Below are 9,393 nucleotides of genomic sequence, written 5' to 3' on the forward strand. Positions count from 1 at the left end.
GTAATCTTAATCCAGAAATAGCCATGCATCATTTGGTCTCGGCCATACTACCAGGAAGGTTCACTGAAAGCCTTATCAAACGACCTCCGTGCAATATGGATGAATTAAGAACAAGAGCAACAAAGTTCATGCAGATAGAAGAACATATTGACTACCATCGAAAAACTTATGCTGAGAACACGGACAATAGCAAAGGAATTCGTCCCCCCACAATACCGACCGACCGAGAACGACATCGCCCCAATAGGGGACCCCGTTTCCACAACTACACTCCCTTGATTGTACCAAGGGGTAAGGTTCTCGACGAAGCACTGCAGATTGAATTGATTCCGACATTGAGGCCATCACAAACCCCTCCCAATGCCGACACCAGTAAACGTTGCCAATACCATCATAACTATGGCCACACGACCGAAGGATGCCAAGCACTGAAAGATAAAATTGAAGAGCTCGTCCAGGCCGGTCATCTGCGCAAGTTCGTGAAAACCACCATCACTGCACCCAGGTCACCCCAGCGTGATCATGATCCCCGCGAACGTTCGGGACGAAGAGACGACCGGACCCGTGACAACCACTATCGTTCAAGCAGAAGAAAAAGAAGCGAAAGTCCGATCAGACGAACGAGGCCTAAAAGCGAAAGCCCTGAACGTAGAAGTCGAACTAAACAAAAAGTTCGCACAGTCATCAATACAATCGCTGGACCGGTGTCGCTCGGTCAGCCCCCTCAAGAAATTAATTACATTGCAGGCGGCTTTGCGGGTGGAGGATGCTCTAATTCGGCAAGGAAAAAACATTTGAGAGCAATTCAATCCGTTCATTCGACTCCCACACAACGCCGACCGCATATACCACCAATCACTTTCACTGACGAAGACTTCACAGCAATCGATCCATCTCAAGATGACCCCATGGTAATAACTGTGGAGATAGATAAATTTGCAATTGCAAAAGTTTTGGTAGATCAGGGTAGCTCGGTCGACATCCTATATTGGGAAACGTTTAAGAAGATGAAGATTCCAGAAGCAGAGATACAACCCTACAACGAGCAGATAGTTGGTTTCTCAGGGGAAAGAGTGGATACGAAAGGATTTATCGATCTATACACCACGTTCGGGGATGATTACCTCAGCAAGACCATCAACATACGATATCTACTCGTTAATGCCAATACATCGTACAATATTTTGCTCGGTCGACCATCTATCAACAGATTGAAAGCCATTGTCTCAACTCCTCATTTAGCTATGAAGTTCCCCTCGGTCAATGGAGACATAGCAACCGTACATATAGACCAGAAGACAGCACGAGAGTGTTATGTAGCTAGCCTGAAGGTGGAGCCGACCCGAAGGCTTTATACCACGTCAGCCGAACGGACCACAGAGCGAAGAGGTCGGTCAACAGAAAGACGCTCCAGAGGAAGAGAATCTAGAAGACACTTGGTCGCTTTAGTCGATCTAGATCCTCGACTGGATGATCCCCGAATGGAAGCAGGAGAAGATCTTCAACCCATATTCCTTCGGGACAAAGACCGGAAAACATACATGGGAACATCCCTCAAACCAGACGACCGAGAGACGATCGGTAAAACATTAACAAAGAACGCTGATCTTTTCGCCTGGACGGCTGCAGACATGCCAGGGGTAAAATCAGATGTGATTACCCATCGATTGTCTGTTTATACAGAGGCCAGGCCGATCGCTCAAAAGAAAAGGAAACTAGGTGAAGAACGGCGGAAAGCCGCACGAGAAGAAACCGACAAGCTAATTCAAGCTGGTTTTATTCAAAAGGCCCACTATACGACATGGCTAGCCAATGTAGTGATGGTAAAAAAGACGAATGGAAAATGGAGAATGTGCGTAGACTACACAGACCTTAACAAAGCGTGCCCAAAGGACTCGTATCCTCTACCTACTATCGACCGGCTGGTCGACGGTGCAGCCGGTCATCAAATCCTAAGTTTCCTTGATGCTTATTCAGGTTACAATCAAATACAAATGTACCACCGTGATCGAGAAAAAACCGCGTTTAGAACAGATTCTGATAATTTCTTCTATGAAGTCATGCCGTTCGGCCTCAAGAATGCAGGAGCCACATACCAACGACTCATGGATCACGTATTCCACGACATGATCGGTCGGAATGTAGAAGTATACGTTGACGACATCGTCGTCAAATCAGACTCTTGCGAACAACATGTTTCTGACTTAAAAGAGGTTTTTCAAGCCTTGCGTCAATACCGCATGCGTTTAAACCCGGAGAAGTGCGCGTTCGGCGTAGAAGGGGGGAAGTTCTTAGGCTTCATGCTCACACATCGGGGTATAGAGGCTAATCCAGAAAAATGCAAGGCAATCACCGAAATGCGAAGTCCCAACGGACTCAAAGAGATCCAGAGACTAGTCGGCCGTCTCACTTCGTTGTCTCGATTCGTACCTAAGCTTGCCGAACGAACGAGACCCATCATAAAACTTCTGAAGAAGACAAGTAAATTTGAATGGACAGATGAATGTGAACAAAATTTCCAACAGTTAAAAGCATTTCTGGCATCTCCACCGGTCATCCAGAAACCGAACGCACGGGAACCCATTGTGGTCTACCTCGCCGTCTCCAATGAAGCGGTGAGTTCCGTTCTGGTACAAGAAATTAAAGCGGAAGAACGACCGGTATATTTTGTAAGTCGAGTCTTACATGACGCAGAAACCCGGTACCAAATGGTCGAAAAAGTTGCCTTCGCTTTGGTCATCACCGCACGACGGATGCGGATGTATTTCCAAAATCACAAGGTCATTGTTAGGACTAACTATCCCATTATGAAGATTCTCACCAAACCTGACCTCGCCGGACGAATGATAGGTTGGGCAGTCGAACTGTCAGAATTCCACATCGAATACCAACCCAGGGGAGCCATCAAGTCCCAAGCCCTCGCCGACTTCACAGCAGAACTCACTCCCTATCTGACCGAACGAACTCCCCGATGGACACTATACATAGATGGGTCATCTAACAGTCGTTCGTCCGGAGCAGGAGTTGTACTTGAAGGACCAGGGGAGATTGTTGTCGAACAAGCCATGAAATTTGAATTTAAAACTTCCAATAATCAAGCCGAATACGAAGCTATAATCGCAGGTTTGCATCTGGCGATTGAATTGGAGGTAACAAATATAACTTGTAAAAGCGACTCCCGTCTAGTCGTCGGACAGCTTACAGGGGAGTATGAGGTAAGAGAAACATTACTCCAACAGTATTTTCATTTCGTAAAAAATCTTCTAAACAGGTTCAAAGAAATCTCCTTCCAACACGTACGGAGGGAAAATAATACTAGGGCGGACGCTCTATCGAGATTGGCTACCCTAAAAAAGAAAGGCGCCCACCGGTCGGCCATACACGTGACCCTGGCTAAACCAAGTGTTGGTACCGAAGAATGCATGGCGACTGACACCCAACCTAACTGGATGACTCCCATAAAACAATATCTTACCGATGGTGTATGCGATCCACATTTGGAGAAAACGATGAAGTTACAAGCCGCCCGATACATACTGATTGGCGAAGATCTTTACAGGAGAGGGTATTCCCGTCCCCTCCTAAAATGCCTTGGTCCAGAACAAGTCACTTATGTACTGACCGAGTTACACGAAGGGATATGCGGAACCCATTCAGGAGCGCGGACTATGTCCGCCAAAATTCTGAGAGCAGGATACTACTGGCCGACCTTGCAAGGAGACTGCACTGAATACGTTCAAAAGTGCGTGAAATGTCAAGAGTTCGGCACCCTATTGCACCAAAAACCAGAGCATTTGCACTACATCCTATCCCCTTGGCCGTTCGTGAAATGGGGAATGGATATTATCGGACCTTTCACACCCGGAAAAGGGCAATGCAAGTTCCTACTGGTGGGTATAGATTACTTTACCCAATGGATTGAGGCTGAACCACTAACAGCCATCACCGCCCGGAACGTACAAAGCTTTGTGTGGAAAAACATTGTCTGCAGGTTCGGCCTACCTCAGATCATTATCACAGACAACGGTCGACAGTTCACCGACCGTGGGCTAGCTGAATTCTATGAGAAACTTCACATCAAACATATAACGAGTTCGGTCGAACACCCTCAAACCAACGGTCAGGCGGAAGCCGCCAACAAAGTTATTCTCAATGAGCTAAAGAAGAGACTTGGCCCGTCCAAGGGAAATTGGACTGAAGAATTGTTAGAGGTTCTGTGGGCTTATCGTTGTACTCCCCAGTCAACAACTCAAGAAACACCTTATAGCCTGACGTACGGCACAGAAGCCATGATTCCGGTCGAAATCGGCGAGCCTTCACTACGCCGACAGACGTTAGACCTAGACTTAAACAAGGAAAGTCTACTAGTCGGCCTCGACCTCATCAATGAATTAAGGGACAAATGCAAGATAAGGGAAGAAGCATGCAAGATACGAGCAGCACGAAGGTACAACTCCAAAGTGAAGCCACGAAGCTATCAGAAAGGAGATCTAGTTTGGCGCATGCGCAGCGACGCCCGGAAGGACGGAGGAAAGTTTTCAAGCAATTGGGAAGGTCCGTTCCGCATCTCCGACACAGCAACAGGAGGAGCTTATTACTTAGAATATTTGTCAGGAAAATCTGCACCGAGAACGTGGAATGCCACGCATCTCAAATTCTATTACAGTTGATGAATAAACTTAGTGCACTCTTTCCTCGCTCGGTAGTTTTATCCCTAAGGAGGGTTTTCTACCGAGAAGGTTTTAACGAGGCACTTTAAATCACCAATCTTGGTCAGAAATTCAGTTAATTCACCATTCATTCGGTCGGAATACATAACGAAAGTTATCCGAATTATAACTTAAACGTTATTCACCAATCTTGGTCAGAAATTCAATTAATTCACCGTTCATTCGGTCGGAATACATAACGAAAGTTATCCGAATTATAACTTAAACGTTATTCACCAACCTTGGTCAGAAATCGAAATTATTTATGCCTCGTTCGGCATCAGAATTATTCAGAATTATTTATGCCTCGTCCGGCATCAGAATTATCTTATTACTTTAATGTAATCAGAATTATTTATGCCTCGTCCGGCATCAGAATTATCTTATTACTTTAAGGTAATCCGAATTATTTATGCCTCATCCGGCATCCGAATTATCTATTAATTCATTAACCGTGCGTTCGGCCAGAATATATAACGAATTATAACTTCAACGTTATTCACCAACCTTGGTCAGAAATCGAAATTATTTATTAATTAACCGTTCATTCAGTCGAGATTATATAACTACGGCTATCCGAATCATATACTTCTTCAAAACCCGGATCTATGCTCACAACAATCTCTGCAACATAAACACGAAAGTAAGAAACAGATACGCTATTAGCCGAACGACCGCAAGAAGAAGGTGCTCACCTTTTAGTTCCGCCTACTGCTTGGACGACCCATAAAGAGCTATCAGTTCCCACGTAGGGAGCCTACACGGTAGTTGATTCACGACCATCAAAATTTCTTGGTCGATGGGAGACAAAGATTCCCAAAGCCGATGGTCAAGAGAGGTGGGATTCTCCGTCCAATAGAATGGAAATTTTGTGCCTCCAGCAGCATTATAGAATAGATTTCGTGCACCGGACGACCGCAGGATATTCATGGTAAAATCATCACAAAACCCTGCGTCTTATACGACTCTTCGTCCTTCCATGACCTCTAGCCGGACGAACCAGTGGTTTATGTCGAATAAATCTAATTTAATCCAGAACGTGGTTACACGTGTAGAAAACCCCTGCGTCTCATACGACTCTTCGTCCTTCCATGACCTCGAGCCTGGGGGGCAAGTGTACCGGTCCGCACCGGACGACCGCAGGATACTCATGGTAAAATCATCACAAAACCCTGCGTCTTATACGACTCTTCGTCCTTCCATGACCTCTAGCCGGACGAACGAGTGGTTTATGTCGAATAAATCTAATTTAATCCAGAACGTGGTTACACGTGTAGAAAAGAGCAGTTATAACAACCATTGACGAAGTAAAAACACGTCCTCTAGACCACTCCCCTGGTTTTCAGGAAACCACCAGGCACGACCCAAAGACCACTAAGCATGTCTCTAACCATCAACTGATTGGCCCACATGGCCAAGGCCCAGGTCAACCTACTAAAGGGACTTCTGAAAAGGGGGGAAAGGTACGTTTTCCATACTATCAGAGAATTCTCACTTGAGCACCATCGCTGACTTGAGCGTCGGAGTGCAATTGCAGGTACCCCCGCCGGCCGACCGAAGCACGCGAAGAGAAAGAAGACTTGAAGAATAGGACAACCAAGAGTGAAGAAGACACCTTGTATCGACGTGGATCAACATTACTCAGTCCCCAATCATCAACTTCGACTGTTTATAAAAACCTGTGAATTGGTCAACGTCCATCCATGCCAGTTTATCTAAATAAAAATGTGAATCATATAATTATCTTTCTTATAAATAATTAAGTTCCAAATCAAGTATCAATTATTGTGTATTAAATATGAAATCTTTCATACCAATCACGTACGTTTATTACTAAGAGTAAATGTAGAGCATACTATTTATTATATAACAATCACACAAATCATGATATCCTAACACTTGTATTTTAAATTTGTTTGACCTAGCTTAATATCAACCCTCAACCTTATAGCCATTTGGAATATTTATTAGGGGAGAATGGTCTTAGATACACGGTATCTGATATTCATTCAGTATCTGATATTGATCAATCTCATAATTTTTTTATTAAAATTAAAGTATATTAATATAAATTAAATCCGTAAGAAAAACTAGATAATATAATTTTAATCACAAATGATAATCTCAACCAACAATGAAAAAGTTCATCAATATCATATAAATAGACACAACAATCAAAATAAATATATATTATTATTACATCACTTATTGCATAAGTATATCGAATACTTACTTGAATATTAGATAGACCGAAAGCTAAGATTTTAGCACTAAGAAAAGAATTTGAAGAAAGAAATGAGATCACAATTTGAAGTCAATTAAAAAGTAAGGATAAAGTCCGACGGTGCTGGTGGGAGGTCATTTTTGTGGGTCGATATGTAAGCACATATAACTATATTATCTCTTGTTCATGGTTTGGGTACTACTAACGTTGGTCTTTGGCCAACAAAGGGATTTGTTGTTGGTTCCGGGTTGTGAGTTAGCTTCTAGTGTATTGAAGGTAAGTTTCGATCTTTGTTTTATTTCTTATGGTGGGTTTTGAACAATTTTTTTGGCTATTGGGTAAGGGTCCTTTAGGTTTTGAAGAGAGCGGGTTCATTTTGACATGGTTTTATGAGTCTGACTGTGGGTGGGGGATTTTGATTTGTATTGTGATTTGTAACCGTGCTTGTAGACTTTTGGATGTAGTAAGATTTGTTTTGTGTGTATTGTTTAGACTAAAGATTGGTTTTAAGGACTCGATAGGGTAGTAGGGATTTTTATTTGATGTGGTTTGTCATTCCTTTTAATTGAGGTTTGGTTTGGTGGTTTGTAGAACCTGAAGAATGTAGGTTAGTCAGGTGCTGAGCAGGTTGGCTTTAACCAATTTTTTTATAATGATTGTGACACTTCTAAAATGTCTGTATAAGAATTGGGACACTCTAAAATATTTTATTTTATTTTATTTATTATTTACCGATAAAAAAAATTGTTAAAAAAAACTCTCCCTTTATACTATAACCGTAAATGCAATTTTTTTATAAATATATTTTTTCTTTTCTCTTTTTATCACTCAATCAACCTCATATTTCCATTGTTTTGTGTACTGTAGAAAAAAATTATAATTAATTTTAAATTGATCAGAATACATTAATAACATAGTTTTTTTATACTATTTTAAATCATAGATTATACAATTAAGAATATATTTTATAATATTTATTTTAAAAGTTTGACTGTAAACTTCCTTGCGTAAGCTATCCTCTTTCCCTCGCGAAATTGTCTAAAGATTCATATAATAGGAAGAGACAAAGTTAGTTTAAAGTTTATCATTTTTAAAAAGTTTTCATTACAGCATTTAAACGTAAGCTAAAAGAATAGAGAAAAACTTTGACCACAAATTTGATCCATATATAAATTATATATAATGTACTAAGTCAATTAAGAACATCTTCTCCAATTCATCACGATTAATGAATTGTAATGGGTTTAATGAGTATGTATTATCAATACTTTTTTTAATATTTTCAACCAATTAAAAATCATATTTGATTTAATTTTTAATCTAGTTAGTCATTGAAGGTGTACTGTTACTGTTTTTGTCTCTGCAAAGCTTTGGAGATTTTTATTTTATTTTTCATTACAGAATTGCCATGTTGTGTTTCCATTTTTTAATTTTTAAATACTTGTATCAGAAAAAATAAATATTTTTTTAAAAAATATTAAAATAAAGTTATATTTTTAATTAAAAATTAAAAATAGAGAAACTAAGTATTCTCCATGCTTATATGTTAAAAAATTATAAAATCTATCAATAAGAGTTTTAAGCAAAATAAATCATGTTAAAGGAATTAGTTTTCTTATAACATAAAAAGAAATTGTGTGAATTTTATTTTCATTTTAAAATAAAATAATAGGCTCAAGTTTATGAAAAACTTTACGAGATCAAAGTGTGTATCTTATTCATTACACGTGAAAGGAAATTGATTATGTAATAAAAAATAAAAAAATAAAATAATTCAAGGGTTGAATTGGCTAATTTTATATTTTGCACAGAATTATTAAACAATCTAAGTGTAAAATGTGCCCATCCAACATTAACTAACCATGTCGCTTAAAAAATAAAACTTTATTTTTTTATATACTTTTATTATAAAAATATATATAATCAACCAATGAGATAACATTCACAGATCGGTTTTGAAAATAATTATTATAAAAATGTTTTATTTTTTTGTGTAATTCTGGAGTTTGTTCACACTATGATAAGTTTTATAATGTAAAAGAAAATTTTAAATGATTTTTTTTTTCAGACAAGAGGCAGATGTGGTTCTACATTTCCAAGACGTTAACTTTTAAAATAAATCTCAATAATTTAAAAATTAATTATTACTTTATTTTTTCAGATAAAATTAAGGATTGCTTATCGTAGCTCTTAAAAAAACTGCATGCACATTATTTGAGCCTCGTGACTGAGTAGTAAAGAGTTTGGTTTATGACTAATGATCTCTGTTATACCAAATTCCTTCATTTTCAACAGCATTATTAAAAGAAGAATAAGTTAGTGAGAAATGGTGGTGACTACTCGAAGACAATCTAGCAACTAGTCAAGTTACCAAACATGTTTGTTTTTTTTTTCCTATTTTAATTTTAAATTACTCATTTATCTCAACCCAAACACTTCTATTAAGTATTAATTATTGGT

The sequence above is a fragment of the Phaseolus vulgaris genome, chromosome 6, assembly GCF_051622355.1.
Source record: "Phaseolus vulgaris cultivar YP4 chromosome 6, ASM5162235v1, whole genome shotgun sequence".
Lineage (NCBI taxonomy): Eukaryota > Viridiplantae > Streptophyta > Magnoliopsida > Fabales > Fabaceae > Phaseolus > Phaseolus vulgaris.